At 36.5% G+C, this 6,657-nt stretch overlaps 1 pseudogene across 1 annotated transcript; it reads right to left on the bottom strand.

Moving 5' to 3' along the window:
• Window positions 1-604: 604 nt before the first annotated feature.
• LOC143545937 (deSI-like protein At4g17486) lies at window positions 605-2,781 on the bottom strand (annotated as a pseudogene). The gene is made up of 4 exons (XR_013137530.1): window positions 2,626-2,781; window positions 2,093-2,260; window positions 945-1,064; window positions 605-864 (listed from the first exon to the last, which is right to left on the bottom strand). The product of XR_013137530.1 is annotated as a deSI-like protein At4g17486 (transcript).
• Between the last annotated feature and the right edge of the window lie 3,876 nt (window positions 2,782-6,657).

Genomic DNA, 6,657 nt, shown 5'->3' with positions numbered 1-6,657 from the left:
TATCAGTTTTGCTCTTTTATTTATATATTATTATTATATCAAAACTGGTGACTTTTCTCACTCAACCTCGTGTTTGACAAATTATATTTTTTGTACGCATTTGCATGCTATCATTTAGTTTGAAACTAAGGTGAAGAAACACTTAGAAAGACCTTATTTAACTTAATAAAGACATTTGTGTTTGAATGACTATTTAATTTGGATTGTTTTTGTCCTGATTTGAACTTGTGTATTTGATTGAAATTTTGGAATTAATAAATAATTAAATATTGTTATATTTAAATGGTATGATAGTACCTTCTGAGTTGTGACCAACGATTCGCACTCCGGCATTTCCGTCATAGGTTGGGGTGTGACATTCGGGATAATGTTCACGGGCGTTGGTCTTTGGTGAGAGTTTTTCCCAGATTGGAAAACGAACGAGTTAGTAGTCCATTTGAAGGATTCGTTGGCTGTTAAAAAAATAATAATAAAGTAAAAAATAAAAAGGTCACAAAATCATATTTGAATAAATCTCAAAGCTAGATTTATTGATCATTGTTCACAGCAAATTCTATTAGTTTACATTTTTATATTCTTGAAACAACAGTTGATGTCATTCCCTAATTTGGAAGATTAAGATTTAAGATGAAGAATATTGAAGAAAAGGTGAAGAAGACGGAGGAGCAAAACTTCTGGTTCCATAGCTTCTCGTCAGATAAACAGGCGTTGACGCCACCGTTGACTTGTCCGAAGAAGATGAGCTTGAACTCGAACGCGTCATCAGTTTCTCCTTCATTTCTTGTTCACCACACGCCTCGTTTCTCTCCATTCCAACTTTACACGAACTTACACTCGCCGGAATCAAGCAATTGCACAACAAACCTAATTATCCACATCTGTAAAATATCAACAATCTCAATTCATTCACCAGAACCAAAATTATGTATTACTCGACTACTTACCTATTCTAGCTAGACGATTAATCCAACTCGGTATAGGACTCCCAGTGAGTCTAATACACGCGTCGTTACAGAAATGATTGCAGTTTCTGGTGATTAGCTTATACGAGTTTCCTTTGTAGTCTCGAGCAAGCTTGAAGAAACACTAAGTGAACCCTGGACAGATTATAGATAATCTGGGGGTTAAGTAATGTTTCCCACGGATGAGATCTAGCTGAGAAGGTTGTTCTTCAGGAGACCTGCAAAACAGACACCGTAAGCTCGTCACTGAGAAGGGGGGGTTCCTCCTTGTGACCACCCTCCGGCGTGAGAATCAGACTAGATTGCTCTGAATATAAGTGTATATTAAGAGATTGCTAGATAACAGGATAGCAGATGATCTTACCATTCCAAGATGTTGGAGTATTTATAGCCGAAGGTAGGTTTCCTAGAAGGTACAGCCGGCTGAATAGTATTCCTGTTCTACCAACAGTGGATTGTGCACAGGCCATACTGGTTGGTGGATAGGTTACGGCCAACAGTAACAAAGTCGGCTGTACTATTCCACCAACTGCAGATTATGCACGTCTCACCTACTGTGGATTATACGCAGGCCATGCTGGTTGGTGAATAGGTTACGGCCAATAGTAACACTATTCCACCAACTGTAGGCTGCGCACGCCCCTCAGTAAGAGTTGGTGAGTAGGCAGCGGCTAATAGTGACAAACAGTACTAGAGGGTGTTCCTCCTCGTACTGTTGTCGGTGAGCTGTCACCCTGTGATTGGCTCATGGGCTGTTCTGGTCAGATTGTCTGTCGTATCCATACCTTGGTAGGTATAGTACAAAAGATCTTTCAGAATCATACGGACTGGCTCACTTTGGCGGGATTGTTCCCGCCTTGCTCATTCCTTCATGTGACTACTGAAGTATCTATTGTCTTGTGCGTGTAGCCCTGCTGTCTGCGGGTAGCCTTCCCTGATGGCTTGTACCCGCAACTGCGGGAACAGGCGGGGTACTTCACCATTGGGAGGCTTTCCCTGCGTGTACAGCTTGCGTACTGCGCGTAAGGTTCTCTGAGCATGGTGGGTCCTGCGGGAGCAGATGGCCTTTGCGCAGACGTCCCTGTTCAAGGTGAGTCTTGCGGGACCAACTGGGCTCTGCTGGGACCTACCTCTTCAAAGCTCTTCCATGAATCTTCTGACTTCTGTTAAACTCATATCCGTCCATCCGATTAAAATCTGTTTTCTGAACGTGAATCCTTCACACTGCTTCGGTTCTACTTTGTAGATTCCGGTTGTTGAATGTTCGTGAGACCCGAATGCGTATTCAATTCCGTGAACTGTAACATTCAGTAATAATAAAATTCTTCCGTCAACTTATACAGTTATACATTCATCAATCATAATCGAATTAATTTATAGATAAACTTTTAAGTAATAGAATTTATATATATTCTTTTAGGAGTTTATACAGTTATATATTCATCAAATATTGAAATGAAGTGTAGTAGAAAATAGAGGTGGATCCGGTGGTAAAGTGTGGACAAAATATAAAATTTTCATAAACCGTAGTGGTCATATTCAAAATTTTCAGATGAAAGCAGGTAAATTTGGACGACGTTTAAACATTTCCAGACAAAAATGCATAAATTTACACTACTGAGTAAAAAAATAAGGTGGTTCTGAGCCCTTGGATGGATCAAACCTTGAACGCCGGAATGGTAGACACCGAGACCGAGCCAATAAGCACATCCATTCATGGAGGTGAGATCATAGACATTGAGGTAAACCGGAATGGATCCAGATTTTGGACGTCTTGTTGAGCTTCTCCCTCTGCACAGCATATATATTTCGAAATTATAAGAGAGAAAATTAAGAGATTGAGAATGGAGTGAAATATTTGAAACTTGAAAGTGTGTGTATGAAGGGAAGCTAAGGAAGACTTTGGTTGGGGCCACCCGGGAAATATAACCGCCGCATCGTCTACTTTTGGGGCCACCGCCATCTTTTATATTTATATGATTACTTTTTTTAAAAAGTAATTTGCTTGAAAGTTTTAAGTATATATAAAAGTATTTGTGTGTAACAAACTTTATTACTTTAGCATGCCAAAAGGATGTCTATTGTGACGGAAGCACATGGTGATAGCAAGTGTTGGTTACGGTATCATGGTTCGTGAGCCGCTAAAGAAGAGAGTATAAAATTCAAATCATGATTCTCATCAAATATAAATGTGATTACAAACTACTATTTATAGACAAAAAAAGAAAAACTAATTCTAACTAATTGATAACAAACTCTAACTAACTAATATGAATTATTTCTAACTAATAAACTCTAACAGAGAGGTCTTACAACTGAATATGGTCTCTACTAGGTGAAACTCCATGATACAGCTCATGTCGATAGGAGCCTACCTTGTGACCTTATATAAATCAAAGCACCTCAACTCCATTCTACACAACCCCCGGCTCTATAATGCAATCTCACTTTGTTCCTTGTTGAAGTACACCCTCTAATTATCTGTTGCAATCCTGACTCTTATGTTTGTTACAACTTTTCTATAGCATAAAAAAACACGTCTAAACTAAGCAATTCTATCATAGTCGGTTTTCTAGTCGTGTACAACCATTGCCACCATACTACATCCGCATATGCTATATGTTATGTAAACTACATCACTCAAGTATTAAGCTGGCCAGCAAACAAATAACATTTTTAACATACATTTGAATCCTCACTTTATCAGTTAAGTGAGCAAGCAAATGAGCGAGTTACCTTGACTCCGTATGAGCTCTCTCACAAACGATCCTGTTTGGTGCAAGGCTCAAGCATGAGCTTTCAACATCGTTGTCTAAACTCTAAATTAAATATTGAAACTTTTTGGACTTCACCTGTCTCTAAACTTCCTAAAAGATTTTTGCTATTAGATTCAATATTATATTTCCATTCGACATTCTGAAATATGACTATCTTGATTTTGCATAAGTTGAAACTTTGGAATTTTGATAGTACTACATTGCATACGACCCAAAAAACATTTCTATAATTACACTAAAAACATTATCTTTTCTCTCTCATTTTCAATCAAATAATATTTATTTTATAATTTTATTATTGCATTTTCTCTCTCATTCACTCACAACCACTTTCAAAAACATTAAAACATTATAGAGATGAACAATGTGTTTCTTCAAATTTAACCATGAACTGTAACATTTTTTCTCCCAACCTCTTACAACCACTTTTAACCATCTCTAAAAAATAGAGAACTCTCTCACATACTTTGGAGAATCCATTGGAAACGCTTTAAGAGTATACATTATGCTTAAGTAGAATTCAGTACTCTTGATTAGTGTTAGTAAGTTCAAGCTATAACTTTTTAAACTCTTTATGTATATATATTAAATATAGATTTTATTATATTTGTGTGACAATATTAAAACTAACAGTTATAAACTTAATACACATATTTTTTTGAGATATGTAGGGGCTAATGGCCCGTGATTTTTGTTTGCATTGGTCCTAGCTTTTATCTTTTGGATTAATAATTTTATCAATAATAATAATAATAAGAATAATAATATTAATAAATAATATTAATAACTAGTAATTTACCTACGCGTTGTGCGGCTTTTAGGCGTTATCTTGACGTGAATTCGGCCAGTTTCGGTTACATTCATTACACTAACAAAACAAAAACAAAAAAAAAATATAAAAATCGAAGAGGACCAATGGGTGATGTCAGTCGGTAAAACTATCGGCCGCGTGCATTGAGGCGGTGAGTCTATGCAACTTTGGTCTGTTTCCGTCATGTTCATTACGCTTTTGGTTACATTTGTTACGGTGACGGAACAAAAAAAACACAAAAACAAAAACAATATAAATATCGAGGCGGGCCAATAAGGTGGTGTCGGTCAGTAAAATCGTGTGTTGGTAAAACCCGAGCAATGTCGGTGCCGGGCGTTGAGACGGGTAAGCCTACGTGACTTTGGTCGATTTCCATGATGTTCTTTACGGTACCAGAACTAAAACAATAAAGTTTGTTCGGCTACGTTCGTTACAGTACCAGAAGTAAAACAAAAGGTATATATACAACAAAACAAAAGAGTTCGGTCGGCTAGCGTAACGTTTTGGTCGATTCCGTCACATTCATTACGGTACCGAAACTAAAACAAAAAAATTCGGTCGGTTAGCGTTACGCTTGCTATGATACCAAAACTATAAAAAGAGATGGCTGGTTGCGACACCAGTCATCCCTTTTACTTATATATGGATAATAATAGTAATAAAATAGTTTCTTTTCCTTTATATATGCAAAAGGAGAAGAACATGATGTTATTGTGGTCATATGATCAAAGTAAATGGTTTTCGGCCCTAGATAATATTCGCTCAAACTTCAAACCAAATTTATTACTTATAAAATGATAACATATTTTAAAAAGTTTTAAGGATATACGTGGATGGCACTTGTCTATACCTTTCTTATATAACGATCAACGACTATATATTCTGAATTCTAACTATAAAACACTATTTCCTTTTCTCTTTTCTGATCCTAAGTGATTTGCTATAACCATACATCCAAATCAAAACAAAATGTGATGATGAGTCTACGTAAATTGTCGGTTAAACAAAATTGGCATTTTATTGATTTACATTAGGTTTGTTACGGTGCTAAACCTAAAAAGAAAGTGTTGTCACTAAAGTGCCGCCAAGTGACCAAATTGGCAATCGGGCACTTGCGTCACCAAAGCTATCTTTTATCATATAATAACTAGTGTTTCACCTGGCGCGCTGCGCCGAGACAGGTCGGTAATACTCGAGCGGTGGTAAAACCCAAACGTTGTCGGTCCTTGAACGTTGAGACGGTGACACAAATTCGATCGGTTTCAGTTACGTACGTTATGGTATCGGAAGTCAACCTCTGGCGTCGGTGAAACCCGAACATTGTTAATCCCAGGTGTTGAGGCGGTGAGTCTATGCAAATTCGGTCGGTCTCAGTTACGTTTGTCATGATACCAAAACTAAAAAAAAAGACAAAAATAAATACAAACACAAAATTTGGCATTCGGTTGGCTTTTCTTATGTTCCTTAAGGTACTAGAACTAAAACAAAATTTGGTGAGTCTACGCGAATTCGGCCGGTTTCCCTCACATTCGTTATGGTAGCGGAACTAAAACGGAAAAGAAAAAAACAAAATTTCCGTTTGATCGATTTATGTTATATTCGTTACGGTGCCGGAACTAAAAAAAACCTAAAAAAACACATCTCGTCGACCATTAAGGTGTCGTCAAGTAACCCAATCGGGCAGTTGCGACACCAAAGTTATCTTTTGTTAATAATAATAATAATATAAATTTGACATTTAACGTATTTAAAATACGTGAAAGGTTAAAATACAAAGGGAGACAAAAATGAGAAGTGTGAGAAGGATTTGTGGCCACACAAAAAACCCTTAAAAATTCCAAAAACTTAAAAAAAATCATCTCAAAATATAAATAAATAACAGAAAAATAAAAAAAATGTTTCCCTCGCCATTCTCATTCCAAAAAACAAAACGCCGAAAAGACACAATGCAAAGACAAAAGACAAATGATGAAAATGAACAAAAGACACAATTATAACTAAAAAAAGACATAATAGATCGCAAAATATAACACAATGCCGAAAAAAATATAACATAAAGTTGGGTAATATAACAAAATATCAAGAAAAAATACACAATGTTAATGAA

The sequence above is a fragment of the Bidens hawaiensis genome, unplaced genomic scaffold (assembly GCF_021521415.1).
Source record: "Bidens hawaiensis isolate Kalapana, Puna unplaced genomic scaffold, B.hawaiensis_p1.1 tig00014098_1, whole genome shotgun sequence".
Taxonomy (NCBI): domain Eukaryota; kingdom Viridiplantae; phylum Streptophyta; class Magnoliopsida; order Asterales; family Asteraceae; genus Bidens; species Bidens hawaiensis.
The sequence above is the reverse complement of the archived record's forward strand: the minus strand, read 5'-3'. Positions and strand labels throughout refer to the sequence as shown.